The sequence below is a fragment of the Lycium ferocissimum genome, unplaced genomic scaffold (genome assembly GCF_029784015.1).
Source record: "Lycium ferocissimum isolate CSIRO_LF1 unplaced genomic scaffold, AGI_CSIRO_Lferr_CH_V1 ctg7105, whole genome shotgun sequence".
Lineage (NCBI taxonomy): Eukaryota > Viridiplantae > Streptophyta > Magnoliopsida > Solanales > Solanaceae > Lycium > Lycium ferocissimum.
Genome location: NW_026726638.1, coordinates 15,348 through 28,587, shown reverse-complemented (window position 1 = coordinate 28,587; position 13,240 = coordinate 15,348).

The following is a 13,240-nucleotide window of genomic DNA, read 5'->3' as shown; positions in this document are numbered from 1 at the left end:
ATGATGATAAACTCAGAGACACTGTTCCTCCTAAGAACCAGATTCTCAACTGTTCCCCCTGCAGATCAGTCTTACCATTGCCCAGATTGCAGTGCTTTTTCCTTTTTTTTTTCACGGTTCCCCCTATTTTCACACATGTCTCTCCCACATATATCGATTATATTCTTGAAACTGTGAGATGTATGTATAGGCCATATTAAGGATCGAGTTTCTCTCTGGTTCTTTACCGTTTGACAATCATCAAAACATAGAATACACTTTATTTCCCCCTTTTTGATGATGACAAACTTGTAGATGATGTTTCCCTTGAGATCTAGATCTAACAACATGGAAGCAGCCAACTATAAATCCCAGATCTATCTCATAGCAACATGTTAGTAGCAACAATAACTAACTATCAATCCCTCACAACTATCAATCCCCCACCCGAAATACTTCTCCTTTTTGGCATCATCGAAAAGAGTAAATACGGTAGCACAAGCAAAAAGAAGTTCAGCAACATTAAGTTATGGCCACTAGGGCAACACAACATAGGCAATACTCAATAACAAATAGGTGAAATAACATTGCATAGATCAGAGAAAATGCCCAATGTGATTTTAGCAGAACAATATTTAGCAGTGCCAATAATACAGAATGTGATGGTTAAACTACCATAAGTGCCATAGTCAAAAGGGGTCAAAACATTCATAAAGGGTTTAGAAGTAGGGGGTTATATGAGATAGGAGATAAGAGGGAAGGAAATGAACTGCTAGGAGGAAGGATCAAGTCAATGGATCAACTTGAGAAGCTTGTCGATTCTCTCACTTGCAGTTCACTGGTCATGGATCAGGTGCCTGTTCAGTTCCTCCACTGGTGCCTTTAGTTTTGCATTCTATGCTCTCAGTGACTCAAAGGCACCAGGTTCCTCACCTCTCATTGCACACTTTTGAATGTTAATATGTAGAGCCTTAGTTTTCTTTGCCTCTGACTCTACATTCTCTGTATCAGGTTCTTATGCAGCAACCACTATTGTCTTTCCTGGCCTAACTTTTTTGCTCTTTTACAAAAAAAAGAAAAAAAATTGTAACATCAGCACCAGGTCCCTGTGCAAACCCCTGTTGTCTTCATCTTAAGTGGAGTGTCTTCCACTTCTTTTTCTTCACTAACACTTCCACCACATTAACTGGTGCCACTTTCTCTTCATCTAACCAGTTCCCTTACCAGCTTCCCCCTTTTTCAGTTCATCAACATATTCCCCTGAGTGGAGGTTCTTCGGCTTAGGATTTGGTTCAGATGGATTTGGGGATTTTGGAGAAGAAGTAGTGGGTTTTGATAGAGTTCAAAGGTTATAGGAGGGAAGGCATATCAATGATATGGCACTCTAGGCAGTTTAAAGACACATAAGTACTGATGAGACTACTAACCTGAGTCACAGGAACCGGGTTCCTGAACAAGTTTTGAAAATGAAGGCCAAGTCTCTGAGGAATGCAATGTCACTTATCCTTGTGTTGTCTTGAGATTTCCATCCGTGCATACCTATCCTCTCGTCATAGCCAATCATTTAGGGAACTTGTGGAAGGTCAACAAGTTAACAAGCCCAACTCCAAGCGATCTCTTTCAACGTGCTCCCTGCTTAGTGCCTTGGTGAAGATGTATGCTACCTGGTCCTCTGTCTTGCAGAATCAGCTTTAGCAATAGAGTGATAGAAGGACCAAGTGCCTTCATGTTCGGTCCACCTTTGTCATCTTCAGAGGCCTGACGTCACTTCTTTGTTGCAGCAGGAAAGTGTTTTACTTCTTTTTCCAGCCTCAGGAGTGCTTGATACAAAGATCAGTTACTCGATCTTTAGCTTCGAGTGGGGTAATGGAGGGACCAGGTTCTTTTTTCCCTTTTAGAGATTCTGCTGCCTCTTCTGTATTGCAGGGACCAGGTTCCTTTGTGTCACATTTTCAGTTCATGGGAGGATGTCTTACCAATTTTTTGCCACGGCCAAGAATGTGACCTTTCTTGCCATTTCTAAAAGACACACTCCCTTCTTGATAGGTCTTGAGTGAGAGAAAATTATCCACTCTTTTAGTTATATGCCTTGAGCCGTCACTATCCAAGCAAACATTATTAAAATAATTTGATTTCCTCCTCTCACTCCAGCCTTCTTTCTTTTTCGGAAACTGGGTCGGTCAACTCTTGGCTTCTTTTCAATCTTTTAACCAGTCCTAGTGTGATATCCCGTGTTTTCGCCTATTCGGAAATTTTGAAATAATTGTGACTTGTATGTCATAAGTCAATATTTTGATCTTAGTTAATATGTTTATGTTGTTTATGGAAAACTATTGGCGCAAGTCATTGGAGGGGGCTAAGGGCAAAATTGGAATATCGGAAATTTGTTTCGGGAATTACAAAACGAGATTTATTACGAATTGGGCTCAACAATACAAAAAAAAATTTAGGCCCAAACAAAGGGGGTGGCCGGCCAACATAAGAGGCCCAAGCCCAAGTCACATGCCAAGCATGTGACAACTAATTAAGGGAGCATGCATATATACATGCTCATCCTTAGAAACTTCAAGAAAAAAATCACAAAAGAGACCAACAACTTGAAGGCCATTCGGCCGAGCAACAAGAAAAAAAAAAGAGAGAGAATTTTCTAGTCTTCAACTTCAATCCAAAAATCTTATTCTTGTTGAATTCTTGTCAAGTTTAGGACGCTCTCCGACGTGATATAATTGGTTTAGCGAAAGAACGACGTTTGCGGCAAGTTGAAATTTGAAGAAAAGGTATGAATTTTATGTTTTAAGTTATGGGATAGGTTTATATGTTATAATGATTAGAATTAGATGAGAATTATGAAAGTGTGGTGTGTGTGCATGGCGTGTGTGAAGAGTGAGGTTGGCCGTGTGCCATGTTAGTATGGAGGAGAAGTGAATTTAAGTTCATTTAGTTTGTTAGTTGTGTCGTTGGGACCTTTGTGACGCAAATGAAGGTTTAATGACTTGAATTGGCATTGAAATTGTTTGTATGTAATTATGAGAAATTATGTGAATATTATATGATTTTCATATAAGAGTGAAAGTAAGATTCTAAATGTGAATTATAGTTGTTGTTAATGAGTTTGGAAGGAAAACAATGTGATTTGGAAGTTTCGTTGCATTTGAAGAAGCTTTGGATATAATATGGAATTGGCGGAAATACTTGAATTCGTGAATATTGTTTGGAATGCTATTGGAATGTATTTGAGTAATCTTGAGCTAGTTGATGGATATGAAGAATGTTGATATTAGTTTGATAATGTGAAGTTTGGATGGAAATTATTGAATTCTGTAGAGAGGAGACTACTTATGCCACAATGTAGTTTGTGATGATTGTTGACGTTGTTGGGTTGTTGTTGTTGTTGATATTTTAAGCCGAGATGATTCTCGGGGATGTTATATGTATAGGGGAGGTGCTGCCAAAATTTCGGTAGACAAATATGAATTTAAGTTGAATACTTAGAATCTATAACTCACACTTGGTAAATGTGGCCATTTGTAGATTTTGAGCGAAACGGGAATTGATTTTGAGCGAGCGTAAGACGCACGTAAGGTATGTAAAGCTAACCCCTTCCTTCTTTTGGCATGTCCTAGGTGTACTAGGTTTAAATTTGAGCCTCGGGGACAGTCTTGTCTAGAGAAATCCGAGTTTGATTTTGAGCACTATTCATTCAGCACAATTGAACTATATTTCTTATATTTTGCTAGAAAATGTTCAAACTTCTGTAACTTTCCCAAACGTACTCGGATTGCCTTGAAACCTTCGTGGATGCTTCCATAGAACCTAACGTTCGCAAAAATTTCGTAAGCCACCTCGACTTGACAGAGGTGGGCCCACTAGCCCCGAGATCCCCTCTGATTGTCCTAGTCTGGCTTATTTGGTATGATGTTAAAAAGAAACATTTGCGTATGATTATGGTTATCAAAGAATGATGTTCCAATGACTTGGATACGTTCTAATAAGTATTTGAATTACAAGTCCGACTGTAGAAATACTTTTGTGAAATAGATTCCATATTGCCTAATCATTTAAACTAGTTTGCTTAAATGGTCGTCACATGATTATGCTATGCTTATACAAACATTTTTGCATGTAAATTGCATTAGTCTCGCACTACTCCGCTCGTGCATGTGATTATGATACCGTTCGCCGGATCCCGGGCCGGCTTTGTAATCGTGCGCCTTATGATAAATTCGGTAGTATGCTGTGTTGCGGTTTCCGAGACCTCGCCATAGGGCCGGTTACGTATATGGAGTTATCTTTGTGATATGGTGATGATATGATTTGTTCCGATGGCATGATATGTCATGATATGATATGTGTGATATGATATGTTCGGGGTTTGTACGGAGATTTGAAACTTTCTGGAGTATGCTGTGTTGTGGCACCAGCGTCTGGTGGTGACCACGTTCTTGAGCGTTATGCATGATTTTGACTTGCATTATATACACATGTTTTCGCATGTGTTTTGATACTTGATTTGGTATTTTCTCTCTCGTACTCTTATTTCACTTGCGGTTTAGATTTACGTACTCTATGCTTTATATACTCGACTTCCTTCGTACCGACCCCCTTTCTTCGGGCCGCGTTTCATACCCGCAGTACGTATATACGTTCGGTGATCCTCCGGTGTAGGCTACGCACTCTGCTGTCTTGGATTGCTCCTTTTGATCCAGGAGCCCATCTTTTGGTATATATGTTTTTGCCATGTATATGTTTCTGTATATTTGGACGATTTGGGTACGGCGGGGCCCTGTCCCGTCATATGTTTCTGTTCTGAGTCTGTAGAGGCCTGTAGTCATATATGTGGGTCGAGGGTCCTATGTGTGTCTGTTTTGTATGTGACTTGTATCTTAATGCGGTCCCGGTTGGTCTGGAGGCCACAGTGGCCCATATGTCTGCATATGTGTATATATGTTCGGCGATGTACATTCCGCCGCTCTTCTGGCTTTGATATGGCTTTTTTTTTTATCTGCGACCGCTTAAGTTGGTATTTATTTTTACTTCTGTTTAAAATGATGACTATGATATCTGAGTTAAGCTAAAATATGATGGTTTGATATGAAAGTCCGGTTGGGGTGTCCAGCTAGGGCACCAGTCGCAGCCCACGGGGCTGGGTCGTGACACCTAGATCCACCCCCGCAACTTTTCATAGGACCATAAGGTCCATCACAAATGATGTCCCACAGCTTAGATCCTTAGCCATAAAAAGTTATGTCCTCTCCCCTTCCACCATCCATGATATTCTCTGTTGGATCTTGGTGGTCTTGTGACAGGTTCTCCTTTCTCTAGGCTTGGTGAACTAGCCATGATGAAGATCCTCTCGTGGTGTTAACGTGTTAGAAAGAACCCGCTCTGATACCAATTAATATAGGTTGTGTGTCCACCAAACAGTATATGAGGTACCTGGTTGTGTACCAGTTCCCTTATGCAATGCAGTAAGTAAAAAAGGCACTATTTTTACCGAGGAAAACTCCTTGCTGAAGGAATTAAAAACCACGGCCTACCCAAGTAGGATTTCAACTCCACTAACTGAGGAAACTCAGGTTACAACTCTATTGCAAGCTAGAAGTTTACTCCCATAACCTCTCACCCTTACAATAACGATTATGCAACTCTCACACTTTACTACTGTCACACCCTAATTTCCGATAGGGTGTGATGGGCACCCGACCCTTACCTAGGGCCGAGCGAACCCGCTGACTCTCACAATACTTATAAACATGCTGGGCCCTCAAATCATATCATAAGTACGTAATAATTTTTTTTTTCGAATACAAACAAGCCTTTCATTTTTACCAAATCAAATAAAACTAGCATCGTATGAAATCTGTAAACAGGTAAAGTTCGTAACATAGTGCATAATAATACATCGGCTTACATAGCCGCTTACAAAACTGACATATCACACACACGACACTGTCTGCAAAGTCTCTAACATAACTCCGAATACCATACAAAACATTCTGACTCGGCAGCACTCCGGAGGAAATGGAGCTCGCCAATCCAGCCGGAACATCTTCTGCTAACATCCTCTACTCATCTGTGGGTACCTGCGCGGCATGAAACGCAGCCCCCGAAGAAAAGGGGTCGACGGAATATGTACCGAGTATGCAAAGCAGAAAATACGAAAGCGAAATCATAACCGAAGTCGTGGTACAGAAGTGAGCATAATAATCCGAATACCGAAATACTTTCATCTACATACAAATCATACATAAGGGGTTCGAAGGCGAGTAGGATAATCAGAATGTCAAAATGCTTCGCTTTCTTTTGAAAAACATTTTTGTCTCGTATATACAGAAAATCAAACATATCATATGAGCTGACATTAACCGAATGCCGAGGAACGTATGGCCCGATCCATAAATAGTATAATAATGCCGAGGAACGTACGGCCCGATCCATATATAACATAATAATGCCGAGGAACGTACGGCCCGATCCATATATAACATAATAATCATAAACATACCGTCATATTATCACATATCATATTGTATCATCAGATCATCACATATCATATCATCAAGTCATCACATATCATATCACATACCACATACGGTCCGTAATGGACCGGGCGACGTAACGTGGTCGCCACTCCATCCGGACGCCACAACACATCATACTTCGAAAGTTTTATATCTCCGAACATCTCCAACCCGACATACCGCGGCCGGAACCCCATGTCAATGTCGCGACCATACGGCAAATGTCCACGGCAATATCACATATCACATACCGCGGCCAAGAACCCAAGGCGGTAATATCACATCATACTTGAATCACATCATACTTCGTATTGTGCGCACGAAAATAACCGCCGGATCCCCAAGGATGTAACACAGAACGCATGAGCAGAATCGTAAGTAGCCATATGCATACAAATCTTTATTACACACTCAACAGAATAACTGAAGCGAACTATTATTTCAAAACCAAGACAATAGTCAAATCAGATTTCTTCCAAATATCACTCGGGAACATATCAAACCAAACTTCGAAAAACCATAGTCACGTATCAAAATCATAAGTATACGAATCATTATTTCCGACTCAACGCACAAATATATAGTCATACTCGGGGGTCGGAAAATAGTCATATTGAATTCTTTCAAAAATAGGTCATTAGAACCAAACATAGAAAGTCACGGGACCCACGGACGAGCGTCAACCCAATCCGGGCCCGCCTATGAAAATTAAGGTCATTACTCGTCATGAAATCATTTGCGAAGATATTCAAGCGATCCGAGCCCTTTCTTGAAAGTTACGGGCGTTCGTAGTTTCGGATTCGTTTAGGAACAAAATTCTTTTGAAAACAAACTTTTATGCAACTTTAGTAATTTAGTCATACAAAAGACATAAGGACCATAATACAACTACAATAAAAATAGTGTAAACGGACCGACATTTGAAAGTCGGACAAAAGTTATATCAAACATCTTTCGGGCGTCACCGGAAACATATCAAACGTCATAAATATATCAAAGGACCATAGTTATACGCTAAACCAATCCGAGTCCGCCTCGGAAAGTTACGAACGTTACTCACTTTAGGACTTTCTATGAACAAATCAAAGCCATCCGGTTCTTTTTACGAAAGTTACGGGCATTTTCAAACATAAATCCTTTCGGGACAACCGTATACATAGCATTTCAAATCCAATCGTATCAAAGACATACGGTCCACAGCTCGACCTCATTAAGGGTGCCAACATCAAGAAGCAAATACGAATCATAAACATGTTCGGATTTTAAGAATGGAATTATCCCCGAAGCTCATAACATATCATAGCTTAGCCATATCTAAGACATGCCAAAGAAGGAAAGGTAAGCTTTACATACCTCGGTCGCTCCCTAAGCTAACCCAACTCAAGTCTCGGCTCTCCAAGGTCTACATAATGTCAATAGATATCGAACATTAGTTGAAGACATTTAGGAATTCAATTCCAAACGAACATCAAATTCTACAGAAATTCGACAAAGATTTCCCTTGTAAATACACCAACCCTGAGATTTTAACTCGGCCAAATTCATCAACAACAACACCAACAACCAAACTAGCAACATTAATATTCAATTCCAACGCATTCTAACATTAAATACACTTCTTTATATAATTCAACAACATTCATTATTTTCCATTCCACTACTCACATCCAAACCAAACCCCACATTCGTACGTTCAACTACTAATCCGAAACCGTTCAAACAATATTCAAGAACATTTTAAGCAATTCCCACAATATTTCATACGGCCCAAACAACTTACAACCTTACCCGAAACCCTCCAATTTCCATAGAAACATCAACAACACATTTTCTTCTTCCAAATTCATAAATTACATCAACATTCCACACAATAACAACATTAACCACAATAATACCAAATTATCTTAAAATTACATTATCTTCTCCAACAACCTACAAACGATTCCAACTTCCATTTAAATCATTAAATCATCACTTTCACCATAGAATCCATACAACAACAATCAAAACATACTAAATAAAATTAGTTCTTCATTCCTACACACAACACACATATTCGGCCACACACCAATATCCATGTTTTCATGAATTTCATCCATTTCTACTTACTACAACACACATAAACCATCCATAACACATGAAAAATGAGATTGAACCTTACCTTTTCCACTTAGTTCTTCACTTGACTAGAGTTGGTGCTTGCATGAACCAAGTATTTGCTTGCTCTAACAATTATTCCATGTTGTTTAGCACCTTCCAATTAGTTGAAAACCTAGGGGAAAATATTTTTTTCTCATCAAATTCTCATGGCCAAATTCAGCCATGCTTGGCCGAATACTACCCTCCTCTCTTGTTCTCCATTTTTCTTGAAGTTTCTTGGGTGGAGAATGATAAAGATGACTAATTAATCATCTTTGTAACTTATATTATACTTCCATGTGGCCCATGGCCCACAAGTCATGTGCATGGCCACATGGCTTTTAATTTCATGAACCTTAAGTTTCAAAATTGCACTTCTAGCCCCAAATTCTCATGAAATGCTCAACTCTCCATAATTCACCTTTAACCCCGAATTTTTCCTTATTCCAAATTCACCCTTATTCAAAATATGCAACTTGCGCATTAAAACAAAAAAAAAATCAACAAAACCGAAAATTAAAAGTCTTGTCCATAACTTGTCGCAACCAACTTAGAATATTCCAACGTCCAAAGTACGGGGTATAACAACTACCCCTAGCCAAGCACACTAATACACCTAGACTCACTCCAGCCTAGTGTACCACTCAAAGGCACCCTTTGAGAATTCACCACAGTGACTAAATCTAGCCACACACTAATACAACTAAGCTAACTCTAGCCTAGTGTACCACTCAAGAACTTGTGGAAGGAACCTTGAGAATTTAGAACACCTACAAACAACTTCTTTTTATGAAAGAGTAGGTTTACAATTTAAGCAAAAAAGAATAAAGACTCAACAACCTAAGGACCTAAAACATCTTCAGTTCTAGAATTAGTCCTTCGGGTTGCTGAGGCTCTGTTCTTGAGGTACACCTTGAAAGGTCAAGACTTGCACTTTGTATGGAGAAATTTTTGGACTGTGCATCTTCTCTTGGATGATGGTGTCTTTATATACACAGGGGAGAGAGAGTAGAGATGACCACTCATGAGATCTGGACCATTAATCAATTCGGCCTTGCTGAGGTACAGCTGTACAGCTGCATTATACTTTTCAGCAGCATGCTTTACAACTATGGATTTGGACTTTCAACTTCAGTGACCAGGACCTTTATCTGGAGGAACCTGGTTCCTTATCTGTTCTTCGAACAAGTTGTAAGTACTGGATACACGCCGCAGCTCTACAACCGCATTGTTGGCGAGTGTCGGAGACCGATCCTATCTGGTCCTTCTGAATCAACATATCTGGTCTCTCATATTTGAGCACATCTTGCAAGCATCTGATCCTTCAAGGAGCATGTTAGAATAGTAACATATGAGATAAATATCACAAGGTTAACCAAGTTCAGACAGGTGAACCTAATTGTATCTGGTTCCTTAGGGTTTGTCATGTCATCAAAACATATCATTTCTTATCAATTTCCCTCTTTTTGATGATGATAAAGGGACATCCTTTGTATTCCCCCTAAGGACCAGATCCCATACCGGATACCTCATTTGTTCCCTCTGAGACTTAGACCTCGAGATACACAATAGTGTTTTGGTTCTTTGAGTGAGGTTTGTCAAATCATCAAAACATGTTATGAGATATCAACTGTGCATGCATGCATAAGGGTCAGACATATATATCTGCGTATATAACGCATGTCAAGCCTCTGTGGCCATCCCATCGTATCATATCGGCCTCTAGGGTATAATCATTGTTACGGTTCACATTTCACGGGCGGGGTTAGCGCTTGAAAAGCTGCTTCAAACTTGTTGGTGCTCTTTCGAAATTTGTTTTAAAAGAGTCACCACATAATTTTTTGGAAATAAGGAAAGCCGGTTTAGAAGGGTTTATTCATATACAATGCAAATACGTTCGTAATTCAAAGTTCCAGATAAGGGTTCTGGTGATCCCCTAGGGAAGGTGTTAGGCACCCTAGTATTAAGGATTTGTACTATACGGTTGACCTTCGAATTCCAATGTATGAGTGTTTGCATGAACTATTTATTTAGTGTTTATTCCCGCATTATAAAGTCTGCCATTTTGCATATCATTTTAGAAATAAATTGAGTATATCCCCTTTATATATAGCGTATTTAGATTCGGATTTATAATATCCGGATATAACTAGTTTCCTTTTTATATATAAGGATAGTATTGACTTTGTAAAGATGTGAAAAGTTAGCTTATTTAAAGTGTGGAATGAATGAGTTTTGTTCATGCGTGACTCATACATGATTTGGGTTAATCTGTTTAATATGTTTTCAGAATGTCCATATCTAAAACTTTTAAGTTTACGAATGGTTTATACGGATTTCAACTTATAAATGTAAAAAAGGTCTTTGCTTTTTATAAAGAGTGAGTTATCTTTATTCTTGAATTTTAAGCTCGATGCTAGCAAAGAGGTTTCGTTTTTACGTATGGGCTTGGCCCAAAATAGTTATCCCTTTTTGTGAAAATCAGTTAAGTGTAATCCTAAAAAGAAGTGTCGATTTTTCAAATACTGGGCTCAGCCCGAGTTCTTTTAACTTGCTACTGATTTGTAAAAAAAAAAATGGAGTAGTCCAATTTCTTTAACTTATTGTTGGTTCAAATAAAACTGAGTTCAATTTATAAAGAAAATATATTCTTTGGTTTTCAAAGTCCAATTTGGCCTTAAAAAAACGTAATCATTGTTTGTAGCAGTACAATTCCCTTTTCCTTGTCCTTATTTTTAACTTGTGTAAAAATGATTCATTTGCTTAATTATTTTTTTAGAAAATCATTTATATTAAGCTCGGGTTTTTGAAAGTCATTTGGGGACCTAAAGTCAAACAAAATGGCATAGGCACCATTCTCCTAAGATGGCTAGCTCCAAACACAAAGATTCCACTATAATAGAGTTTTACAAGTCTACAAATACAACTACAACAAAATTACCAATAAAGGAAAGCGTAAACAAACTAAATAAAGAAGGGAAAGGCTAGGGGCATACCACGCCCCTAGTTCGCCATTTTCACCCATGGCTGGGCCTTCTACGAGTGTAATACATATATTAGCTTTCATTTTTTGTCTTCTCGGACTAGATAATGCGAAAGAATTGCCTGTTGGGAATTGGCTGCAGACTCGGCCCAATTGATAATGCAGTGGGGGGAGGAGAAAAAAAACAAAGGACCCCGGTTAGTTTATGTTTACTGAACTTATCATGCATGTAACTCTACACATATATATGTGTCCATTTCATTCACAAATAACATAGTCAAGGTATTTATATAGATGCTATTGGGCCTCACTAGTGGAGATTCAGGCAACAAAAAGAGGGGAGGGGGGGGGGGGGGGGGGGGGGGGGTTATCACCATCCGTATTCCCAATGCCGCACAAGATCAAAAAAGGTTTCATGAACCTTAGGCATGGCAGGACATTGGGGGGAAGGCTAAAACCAGACCCCAAAATTACCTCAACTTCCCAACAAGTACAGCCATAGGAGAAAGAATGATAAAACAGAATTCCACATTCTTACATAAGGAGGGTATAGACTGACATATATGAACATAGTATAACCAGAAGCAAATTGAAACAAATAGGCAATGGTGTAAATAGGAATAAAACCAAAACACACGGTCATGGGATGAACAAAAGCAAACTGCAACATGTAGACATGGGGTAAATGTAAGGAACCCAACACATGGTCATAAGGTGAACAATAACAAAGCTGCAAAGATATAGACTTGGTAAACAGGTTAAATCAAGCCATAGATATAGTATAGACATTAGAAAATTGTATCATATAGACATGGTATAAACAAAAGCAAACTGAAATATATAAATGCAAAGATGGACAGAGGCAAACTGCAAGCACATAGACATGGTTCAAACAGAAGCTAAAAGGGGGAACTGCAGGTCTGGTATTCATGGAAAACACAAAATGACTCACGTAATGGTCCTATTATGGAGAAGGATTTATATATGACTTATGCACAGCCAAGGCAAACACACACATAAGCTGACCATGGCATTCCTTAAAGTTGGATGACCAATATACAAGATACAAATGATATGCAGGGAAGCATCCTTTATGATTTCAATGGACAAAGCATAAGTAGGACTAAGAAAATAGGGTCAAGTTTCTATAACTTAAGAAATCACATACAGAGTAGGTAACACACAAGACAAATAGCTGAGCTCCAACTATTGTGACACCAGCAGTAGCAGAGTACAAGCAGACCTAAGTATGAAAGGGAGGTGCAGAAGAGATGACAATGCAAGAAGATTTGGATGCATAAAGATAGCACAAGAAATGGCCTTTTCAATTAAACTTTATGAATTGATAATAGTCTGCGGAAATATGAAGAATTCATATGAGCCAGACAACAGATGCGGCAAGCAAAGAGAAGAGGCAGCCTAAAAGTTTCAAAGACCAGCAAGATTCTAAAGAGGAGAATGTTACAAGGAACACTAGCAACTTAAATAACCTCTATGATTCATATTTTGTTTAAGACAGATATCAGGACTTCCAATTTTCAAATCTTTTATCGGATTTCCCTCCCCTTTAGTCAAATGATGGGATTTTATAAGGTCATGGTGTGTTTATACAACAAAC